Here is a 12,576-nt window from a genome sequence, read left to right as displayed (position 1 = left end):
ACACAAGCTTATACAATCATAATTTTGTTTTCCATTGTTTCATTTCATAGCCATGACATAACACATCATCAAAATATGACTTAAGCTCAACCAAGACAGTCATTCCTGAACTAGTGCATTAACCTCATGAGTAGATTCCCTGTCTCATTCTTCATTCTATTCTAATATTTTTTCATGCATGATTTGAAATTTTGAGTGTGATATTTGTGTTTGTATTTAAATATAAATATAAATAATTGACATACAAGGAATTAAGAAATATGTTAAATATAAGCATTTGGGTTCAACTAATAAGATAACATTGTCTTATTTTAAGTTATGGTCACCCAGCTTTTGAGGAAGCCACAAACCCTCCAATTAATGCTGATCCTGACATTAAGGAGACAAGACTTCATAGTGAATGAGGCCTTTTATTAAGAAAATTCCATTTTTGTTCTATTTTAGTACATTCCAATTATATAGTCTTTTTGTGCTTTTGCAAAGTCATGGCACAAAGGTGGAAAAAAAGATGTCGGATTTCACATATGAAAATTAATCAGAATAAAATCTCCTCTCTTCAGTGATGTCATGAAGCTACCCAGTCTCCATTCACTGCAAACAGCTTCTCTTATATTCATTCAGGTAGTCAATGGACCATAGTCAATCTTTACTTAGATGTGGAGACAGTAGATAGGGGAGATTTCAATTGGACTTGATCTTGGAAAGGTCACTACAAAGGCAAGGATGATCTGTAGTCATGATTAGCAGCAAGAGGACTAGCATCTTCTATAACAAAATGGTTGGCAGCCACAGCAGTCAAAGCTGTATCTACAGCCATAGCAAGAGCCAAATCCATATCCAGAGCCGTATCCACAACCATAGCCACAGCCTGTTCCATATCCAGAGCTGTATCCACAGCCATAACCACAGTCAGTTCCATATCCAGAGCCGTATTGACAGCCAGAGCCGTATCAACAGCCAGAGTCAGAGCCACAACCATATCTACAGCCAAATTTCCAGCGAGAGCTGTATCCGCAGCCCTCACAGGAGATTCTGTAGTAGTTGCAACGCATGGTGTCAGGAGGTGAGATTTCAGTGGAGCTGCAAGAGTGTCCTTTACTCTTCCAAGACCATATACTTCCAGTGATGCATGGGTCATCCTCACATGGGCTCTCTTTGCTCATTTTACAATTAATGGCCTAAATTGAGCTCATTCTGTATATATCTACTTTCTTAGGAATTCATAATTTGTTTACAGCTTCCCTAGGAATATTTTCATGCCTGAAAAGAAAACAAACATACAAGTTCCAAACATGCAAGCTTATACAACAATAATTTTATTTGCCATAATTTCACTTCATGCTCGTGACATAACACGTCACCAAAATATGTTTGACCTATAAATGTATGTTTATCATTCTATTCTTGTAAGGTCTAGGGAATCATCTATTAAATAAGGAGATCTACTCACTGTTCTTAATATCATCATTTCTTCTTATCCATTCCTAACACTTTTGGTTTTTTATCACAATCACTTCAAATTACTTTTCAGGGATTTTGGACAGGGAATTGAGTATATCTACATGGTACCTCCACTCTCTGAAACTCTCTACTTACCTCAGAAAAAAAAGCTTTTCCATCCCCTTCTTTTCCATGCAGGTTATGATCTTCTCTTTCTTCTTTGAGGAAAAAAATGTTTTTAAACTTGTGATAGGTCAGTTATGTAAGGGGATGTATCATTTATTATTTAAAAAACAAACTTTGCCAAGAATGCTAATTTAGAAAGAGGGTAAATCCTTGGTTCATAGCTTCTTTGTTGTTGAAATCCAACTGTAGGGTGCAATTCTTAAACATATGTCATTTTTTAATTTACTCAGAGTACTCTCATGTTTGTGTTATATATCAGTGCTTCCCACTAAAATGTAATCAATCAATAATTCATTACTCCATCAAGTCGAATGGATGGGGAATGGCGAGATGTTGATCAAAGGGTACAAAATTTTAGTTAGTAGAAATCAGATTTAGCAATCCCTTGCACAGAATGCTGACTATAATAATTAATAATGCATCATATATTTTTAAATTACTGAAACAGTATATTTTAAATGTTTTCACCACAAAAATGTACAAATATGTGAGAAATGTGACTTGTTAATTGACTTGATTTAATCATTTCACAGTATTTTCTTGATTTTAGTCACATTTACATTCTTCTAAACAAAATTTTAATGATTTTTACATGTAAGAATCTTTTTTGATATTTACATTATGACAATAATAGTCGATCTTTCTGTAAATTTCTTGTTCATTCTTTCTTTAACTTCGTATCTTCTCCTGTTGTTTCTGTGATAAGTGAATTCATACTTCATGACTTTTCTTCATTGAGAACACTCTTATTCCTAAATTCTGGGGTTCTTGTGGTTGGTTCACCCTCCATCTTTGCTTCTCGTTTTACACACTAGAAAATCTTCAGATCTTCTCTGCTACTCCGATTCCAATATTATGTATATGAAATAACTCCTAAAACTAAAATTGTCTGTATCAGTCTGGGCCCAGTCAGGAGACAGAAATACACAGCAAGTTTAACAGAAAAAGTTTTACATAAAAATCATGAACTATAATAATAGAGCATTTTTAAGATATGATGAATTTATATGCTACTCCAAGACTGTGGGAGAATACTGAAGGAAAAATAAACTTGGAAAAGGTACTCTACCTTCTGGCTTAATGTATTGAAAAGTTGTTGTGCTATAGTTAACTACTGTATTGCATACTTTGAAAAACTTATTAAGAGAGTAGATATCCTGTTAAGTATTCCTACCAAAGAGAGCAGAGGAGGTATCTTTTGTAGATGATGAATATGTCTATTACCTTCACTGTTGAGATGGTTTCATGAGCATATGCATACGTCCAAATTCATGAAATTATATACATTACACATGTATACTTTTATCTCAATTATATCTCAATAACATGAGGGATGTTGAGCTTTAGCCTGGCAAGAACCTTTATTTGGCCCTGTAGTTTGAAAAGTAGCACCATAAAGATTGTTCACCCAGAGTCCCCATGGGGCTCCTACCCAAACAGACACCCAGATTCCCTCTATAGGATGTCCCTACCCACTCTCCAGAGTCTGTCTGAGGCCCACGGCTTCCCAGGCCCCTACATCCCCACATCTCCAGATGTGCATTGCTTGTTCACCAACTCTGCTTCAGAGGGTCGCCTTCTGTTTCCCTGGTGACTACAGAACAAGTTTGATTATTTAGTCATTTAATGTTACCCAAAAGTTGCATTAGTGACAACATTCAAAATTTTTCTACCTATCTTGAAATATGCAATACATTGTCATTGGCTATAGTCACTCTCTTGTGTAATGGAACACCAAAATTTATTCTAACTATAATTTTGTACTCACAGTCAAAATAATTTTGAAAAGAAATCAAAGTTGAAAGCCTCACATTACCTAACGCTGAGTTACTACAGTCCTGCAAAAAACAAAACTATGTGATATTGATGAAAGAATGGGCAATAAATAAGTAGTGATTGAAGGAATAAATAAATCTAAGGCTCCACTAATAAACCACTTGCCCGAAATTCCAGGGAAGACACAAACACTAAAGTCAGTGATGACTGTAGTGCAATAAAACACAAATTTTTACAAAAATAAATGAAATTTGTTTATGAAAAAAGTATAATTTCCTCCAACTAAGAAGTATTTATGGATCAGCCATGCAAAATCTAATAATTTACATTTTGAATATAATTAGAATAAAATCTTCCATCTCCAGGTAACATAATGGGAGCATTAATATCTTCTCAAAAACGAACAGGTTTGTTGAAGTAAAAACAGATAATATCCAATCCTTATATGAATGTAGAGATGTTAAAATGAGATATCCCTTGGGAAGAAGTATTAATCTTAAAATATTATTTCAAAGGCCGATTCTAGGATGATGCTCTAGTAGCAAGAGGAGTAGCATCTTCAGTAGCAAAATGGTTGGTAGATACAGCAGCCACAGTCAGAACCAGACCCATATCCATATCTGGAACCATATCCACAGCCCCCATGGGCGTTCCATAGTAGTTGAAACTCATGGTGCCAGAAGGTGAGATTTAGTCGAGGTACAGATGGATTTTTCTGAAGTTTCAATGTAACATATGATCCTAGAACCTTTACATCCTGACAGGAGGAGCCGGGACACATCATTAATTTCATGATTCATGCAAAATAGGTTTAATACGTAGTACGTGCAAATCACCCCACTCAGTTGAAAATGAGAGGACCTGGTCTTTTCACAGCTATAGCATATGCCTTAAACAAACACATTATTATAGGTTTTCCAGTTTTATTGAGGATCCATTTTTTTGTCACGCAGGCATTGTCTTGAGCCCATTACAAATCTCTAAGAACAGTTTCTATCCATTAGCCACTCATCTGAACACATGAGTCCAAAGATATATTTTACACAGGAAGGCTCTAGGGAGGGTTAGGCAGTTGATGTTTGAAAATGCAATCAATAAAATGAGTTTGACCCATTACTTTGACTAGCTTGCTAATTACTGATTCCTTTGTAGGTGATTTCATTGGAACCCAATGCTGCTGTATATAGAAACTCCTCCATATTTCATGTTACAGAGTTTCTATGAATTCAAATAGCCATGGATATAATATTCTGATAATATGTATTTACTTCTGGAGAAATTCCTTAACAAATATTAATCAACTCTAGATATTTATTTAGTTCAAACTAGAATAACAACAAATGAGTATCCTTTATGATAACAGCTGTTGACTGTTTTATGAATTTTAAATTCCTTTTAATCATTTTATTTTAATCAAAATTAAAACATGAAAGAGGTAGGTAGCATACTATAGATATTGAGGTGGAAAAAAGTTTAGGAAACTTACTAAAGGCACATATGAAGCACAAGTATGTATTCTTCTTTGTTGTGCTACATACAATCAGTACGTTGTTATTTGCTATTGTCACTCTATTGTGTAACAGAGCACCAAAATTTATTTTGAAACAACTACATACAGAGATATACCAAGGCCATATTTGTGGATTTAACTCAATATTGTTAAGATGTTCATTCTCCCAGAATGGATCTATAGATTCAACTCTATCCCCATCAAAATCTAAGAATGATATATATGTAGATATTAACAAACTGACCTGAATGTTTAGATGGAAAGGCAAAATATCTAGAAGAGCCAACATATTTTATTTAATTTGGAATTTGTAATTTATACATAATAATTGTACACATTTATGGTATAAAATGTGATGTTTTAATGCACATATATATAATATAATGATCTCCCTTCCTCATCATCGGGTGCTTAAATACTTACTGTAACAAGGATGTCATTATTTTGTGTGGTTATCCATTTCACTATATAATTACTCTATTATAAAATTCTCCATATGCTTTAGGGTCTCTCATTTTTTTCATTGTCAATTGGGGTCCTAGATAAAATTTATTTAAATGTTTTGTACCCAGGCCACTCCCACCAAATATGGCTGCTAGTGACTCTCACCTTTTCATTTTCACTCGAGAATAGTGTGTCCTTGAAGTTCATTGGAATGGCTGGCTTCCTAATCTCTGCTGATGTGCAGGTATGTTATCCTGGTTATCCAAGACAACCACACCTCTTACCAGGTAATTTAGAGAACAGAAGAAGAAGTCTGTGGTAATCATTTTCTATTACGCATAACAAATCATCACCAAAATAGCAGCTTAAAACAACATCCATTATTATCTCAGTTTTCGTAGATCAGAAGTCTAAGCACAACCTAGCTGGGATCTTGCCTCGAGGTCTCACATTATTGTAATTAAGGTGTCAGCCAGGACATCTGCAAAATCTCTTTGGCGTGCAACTTGAATCGCCGGATTTCGTAAATATGCCCCAAATATTGCATAAAACATACTTATGCTAAAAAGACATTTATTTTTAATCTGAAATTTACATTGATTTATTTTGTGTTTTATCTGCTAACCCTAAACATAATATAATCACAGAAGAGATATCCCATCATCTCTAGTAAGATTAGAGACAAGTTATAGGTCCTTCCCACACTCAATGAGAGTAAACCACACAAGGATACGGTTATTGGGGGCCATCTGAGAATAGCAACAAGTCACACCTGCAATTTTTTTTCTTTTTGGCTTAACTGTGATTACATTTCTCCCAGGAGAGATAATGGCTAGAGCAATAACATTCCAATATATGAACTTTTTAATTTATATAAACTTAAAGGGTACAAGTACAATTTTGTTTCACAGATATATTGCATAGTAGTAAAGTCTGGGTTTTTATTGTATTCATCACTCAAATAATGTACATTTTACCCAGTAAATATTAATCTTTTTCTTCCCTGCCTAGAAGGATATTTCTTTCTTCTATGATTGATCAACTTCTATTCATCCTTCATATTTCAGCTAGAAATCTGTCTCTTTTTCAGAAAGCTTCCTCATCCTTCTTTCTACTTTTTCTTAGTCCTGGCCCTTCTTCTGATTTATTCCCCTGTACTTCTCAAATACTTCTGTGTGTCACTGTTTTATAACAATACTCCAATCTTTGTAACCTGTGGTCTTGTATGCCTTTCCTATGTTTTTGGAAAGCAAGGATGAAATATTTTACTTCACTGTTCATAGTACACAATGAAATGTGTTTTATTAGGAGCTCAATAAATATTTGATAAATGAGACTTCACGGTTATCTAATTTAGAAGTGATTCTACAGCTTCAAGAAAACAATCTCTTCATCCATGCCCTTTTGCCCTACCTCTTCTCAAGACTTCAATTTTTTTTCAAGAATCAAGGGTGTCTGGGAACAGAATTTATTTGACCATTGGTGGCTGAATCCTGACTTCAGTTCTGACTGTCTTTTTATATCCCAGATGAGTATTAGATTTCTGCAGCCAGACATATTACAATTGGCCCCTCCTTCCAGATATAGAAACATAAAAGTTCTCATTCTGTATTTTTTTTATATCAGTATCACCATTTTCACAATCAAGTTTCAAAGCACAAATCACTTTCTTTGGTATCCTAGATTAGGATGGAGGTAAAAATGGATACGTAAGATCAGTTAATTCCATACCTCTTTCTGACTTTGTAACTGCCTCCTAGAATAACTCTTAACAGTGAGAGAGACAGCCAACCAAGGTTTAAATATGTCCAATAACAGAGTGCCTAATGAGGAAGTAATTCTTGTTTCAGATGCTGTCACATATTAAAAAGAGATCTTGTGTTGAGGAATTTATGTCATTGTTACACATTCAATCTAATTAGTTTCTCAACAACATAGGGCACACCTGCAAAACTAGTCTTACTAATTTTGCAATACCAGTCCTGAAGATATATAACTATATATATATGACCCCAAATTCCCCACAATCCTAAGTGCTATGGAAAAAATATATACTTTTTAGATATTTTCTTCCCTAGATGTTTCTCCTTTTTCTTTCCCTATTGAAGTCTAAGATTTTACAGGTTCTACCTTCACCAAGTCTCTGATGTTCATCTGTTCTTTTTCATTATCTACACTGAAATGCAGATCTCTGAAAGTGAGGGGGAAAATGGAACCAAGTTGGAAAACACTCTTCAGGATATCATACAGGAGAACTTCCCCAACCTAGTAGGGCAGGCCAACATTCAAATTCAGGAAATACAGAGAACACCACAAAGATACTCCTCGAGAAGAGCATTCCAAGACACATAATTGCCAGATTCACCAAAGTTGAAATGAAGGAAAAAATCTCAAGGGCAGCCAGAGAGGAAGGTCGGGTTACCCACAAAGGGAAGCCCATCAGACTAACAGCAGACCTCTCAGCAGAAACTCTACAAGCCAGAAGAGAATAGGGGCCAATATTCAACATTCTTAAAGAAAAGAATTTTCAACCCAGAATTTCAGATCCAGCCAAACTAAGTTTCATAAGCAAAGGAGAAATAAAATCCTTTACAGATAAGCAAATGCTTAGAGATTTTGTCAACACCAGGCCTGCCTTACAAGAGACCCTGAAGGAAGCCCTAAACATGGAAAGGAACAACCGGTACCAGCCACTGCAAAAACATGCCAAAATGTAAAGACCATCGAGGCTAGGAAGAAACTGCATCAACTAATGAGCAAAAAAACCAGTTAATATCATAATGGCAGGATCAAGTTCACACATAACAATATTAACCTTAAATGTTAATGGACTAAATGCTCCAATTAAAAGACACAGACTGGCAATCTGGATAAAGAGTCAAGACCCATCAGTCTGCTGTATTCAGGAGACCCATCTCACATGCAGAGACATACATAGGCTCAAAATAAAGGGATGGAGGAAGATCTACCAAGCAAATGGAGAACAAAAAAAAGCAGGGGTTGCAATCCTAGTCTCTAATAAAATAGACTTTAAACCATCAAAGATCAAAAGAGACAAAGAAGGCCATTACATAATGGTAAAAGGATCAATTCAACAGGAAGAGCTAACTATCCTAAATATATATGCACCCAATACAGGAGCAACGAAATTCATAAAGCAAGTCCTTAGAGACTTACAAAGAGACTTAGACTCCCATACAATAATAATGGGAGACTTCAACACTCCACTGTCAACATTAGACAGATCAACGAGACAGAAAGTTAACAAGGATATCCAGGAATTGAACTCATCTCTGCACCAAGCAGACCTAATAGACATCTATAGAACTCTCCACCCCAAATCAACAGAATATACATTCTTCTCAGCACCACATCGCACTTATTCCAAAATTGACCACATAATTGGAAGTAAAGCACTCCTCAGCAAATGTAAAAGAACAGAAATTATAACAAACTGTCTCTCAGACCACAATGCAATCAAACTAGAACTCAGGACTAAGAAACTCAATCAAAATCGCTCAACTACATGGAAACTGAATAACCTGCTCCTGAATGACTACTGGGTACATAACGAAATGAAGGCAGAAATAAAGATGTTCTTTGAAACCAATGAGAACAAAGATACAACATACCAGAATCTCTGGGACACATTTAAAGCAGTGTGTAGAGGGAAATTTATAGAACTAAATGCCCACAAGAGAAAGCAGGAAAGATCTAAAATTGACACTCTAACATCACAATTAAAAGAACTGGAGAAGCAAGAGCAAACACATTCAAAAGCTAGCAGAAGGCAAGAAATAACTAAGATCAGAGCAGAACTGAAGGAGATAGAGACACAAAAAACCCTCCAAAAAATCAAGGAATCCAGGAGTTGGTTTTTTGAAAAGATCAACAAAATTGACAGACCGCTAGCAAGACTAATAAAGAAGAAAAGAGAGAGGAATCAAATAGACGCAATAAAAAATGATAAAGGGGATATCACCACGGAACCCACAGGAATACAAACTACCATCAGAGAATACTATAAACACCTCTACGCAAATCAACTAGAAAATCTAGAAGAAATGGATAATTTCCTGGACACTTAAACTCTTCCAAGACTAAACCAGGAAGAAGTTGAATCCCTAAATAGACCAATAGCAGGCTCTGAAATTGAGGCAATAATTAATAGCCTACCAACCAAAAAAAGTCCAGGACCAGATGGATTCACAGCTGAATTCTACCAGAGGTACAAGGAGGAGCTGGTACCATTCCTTCTGAAACTATTCCAATCAATAGAAAAAGAGGGAATCCTCCCTAACTCATTTTATGAGGCCAACATCATCCTGATACCAAAGCCTGGCAGAGACACAAAAAAAAAGAAAATTTTAGACCAATATCCCTGATGAACATCGATGCAAAAATCCTCAATAAAATACTGGCAAACCGGATTCAGCAGCACATCAAAAAGCTTATCCACCATGATCAAGTGGGCTTCATCCCTGGGATGCAAGGCTGGTTCAACATTCACAAATCAATAAACGTAATCCAGCATAGAAACAGAACCAAAGACAAGAACCACATGATTATCTCAATAGATGCAGAAAAGGCTTTTGACAAAATTCAACAGCCCTTCATGCTAAAAACGCTCAATAAATTCGGTATTGATGGAACGTACCTCAAAATAATAAGAGCTATTTATGACAAACCGACAGCCAATATCATACTGAATGGGCAAAAACTGGAAAAATTCCCTTTGAAAATTGGCACAAGACAGGGATGCCCTCTCTCACCACTCCTATTCAACATAGTCTTGGAAGTTCTGGCTAGGGCAATCAGGCAAGAGAAAGAAATCAAGGGTATCCAGTTAGGAAAAGAAGAAGTCAAATTGTCCCTGTTTGCAGATGACATGATTGTATATTTAGAAAACCCCATTGTCTCAGCCCAAAATCTCCTTAAGCTGATAAGCAACTTCAGCAAAGTCTCAGGATACAAAATTAATGTGCAAAAATCACAAGCATTCTTATACACCAGTAACAGACAAACAGAGAGCCAAATCATGAATGAACTTCCATTCACAATTGCTTCAAAGAGAATAAAATACCTAGGAATCCAACTTACAAGGGATGTAAAGGACCTCTTCAAGGAGAACTACAAACCACTGCTCAGTGAAATGAAAGAGGACACAAACAAATGGAAGAATATACCATGCTCATGGATAGGAAAAATCAATATCATGAAAATGGCCATACTGCCCAAGGTTATTTATAGAGTCAATGCCATCCCCATCAAGCTACCAATGACTTTCTTCACAGAATTGGAAAAAATGGCTTTAAAGTTCATATGGAACCAAAAAAGAGCCCGCATTGCCAAGACAATCCTATGTCATAAGAACAAAGCTGGAGGCATCACGCTACCTGACTTCAAACTATACTACAAGGCACAGTAACCAAAACAGCATGGTACTGGTACCAAAACAGAGATATAGACCAGTGGAACAGAACAGAGTCCTCAGAAATAATACCACACATCTACAGCCATCTGATCTTTGACAAACCTGAGAGAAACAAGAAATGGGGAAAGGATTCCCTATTTAATAAATGGTGCTGGGAAAATTGGCTATCCATAAGTAGAAAGCTGAAACTGGATCCTTTCCTTACTCCTTATACGAAAATTAATTCAAGATGGATTAGAGACTTAAATGTTAGACCTAATACCATAAAAACCCTAGAAGAAAACCTAGGTAGTACCATTCAGGACATAGGCATGGGCAAGGACTTCATGTCTAAAACACCAAAAGCAATGGCAGCAAAAGCCAAAATTGACAAATGGGATCTAATTAAACTAAAGAGCTTCTGCACAGCAAAAGAAACTACCATCAGAGTGAACAGGCAACCTACAGAATGGGAGAAAATTTTTGCAATCTACTCATCTGACAAAGGGCTAATATCCAGAATCTACAAAGAACTCAAACACATTTACAAGAAAAAAACAAACAACCCCATCAAAAAGTGGGCAAAAGATATGAACAGACATTTCTCAAAAGAAGACATTCACACAGCCAACAGACACATGAAAAAATACTCATCATCACTGGCCATCAGAGAGATGCAAATCAAAACCACAATGAGATACCATCTCACACCAGTTAGAATGGCAATCATTAAAAAGTCAGGAAACAACAGGTGTTGGAGAGGATGTGGAGAAATAGGAACACTTTTACATTGTTGGTGGGACTGTAAACTAGTTCAACCATTATGGAAAACAGTATGGCAATTCCTCAAGGATCTAGAACTAGATGTACCATATGACCCAGCCATCCCACTACTGGGTATATACCCAAAGGATTATAAATCATGCTGCTATAAAGACACATGCACACATATGTTTATTGCGGCACTATTCACAATAGCAAAGACTTGGAATCAACCCAAATGTCCATCTGTGACAGACTGGATTAAGAAAATGTGGCACATATACACCATGGAATATTATGCAGCCATAAAAAAGGATGAGTTTGTGTCCTTTGTAGGGACATGGATGCAGCTGGAAACCATCATTCTTAGCAAACTATCACAAGAACAGAAAACCAAACACCGCATGTTCTCACTCATAGGTGGGAACTGAACAATGAGATCACTTGGACTCGGGAAGGGGAACATCACACATCGGGGCCTATCATGGGGAGGGGGGAGGGGGGAGGGATTGCATTGGGAGTTATACCTGATATAAATGACCAATTGATGGGTGCTGACGAGTTGATGGGTGCAGCACACCAACATGGCACAATTATACATATGTAACAAACCTGCATGTTATGCATATGTACCCTAGAACTTAAAGTATAATAAAAAATAAAAAATAAAAATAAATAAATAAATAAAAATGCAATTTAAAAAAAAAAAGCGTGATATTCTTGAGGAAAGAGACTATACCTTTCACACAGAAATTCTAGGCAAACCTGAGACCCAATGCACATTTTACTAAGAGGAACTTAAGAGTCAATAGGAGTCAAAGACTAGATCCAAATTGAAGCCACTGTAGCTTCAGTGGCTTCAATTTGGATCTAGTCTAGGTATGACTGCAGCAAACAATATTGATGCCACAAAGAATATTTTTTCTACTGAGGCTGAAAACATAGTGTTCAGCCATAAAATCTCTATGACATTCCAAAATTGTCTAATGTGTACAGCATCTTTATTTTCTCTAATATTTTTAAAAATTTTGTCTTTATAGTCCTA

The sequence above is a fragment of the Rhinopithecus roxellana genome, chromosome 13 (assembly GCF_007565055.1).
Source record: "Rhinopithecus roxellana isolate Shanxi Qingling chromosome 13, ASM756505v1, whole genome shotgun sequence".
In the NCBI taxonomy this organism is placed as follows: domain Eukaryota; kingdom Metazoa; phylum Chordata; class Mammalia; order Primates; family Cercopithecidae; genus Rhinopithecus; species Rhinopithecus roxellana.
This window is presented reverse-complemented; position numbering follows the sequence as displayed.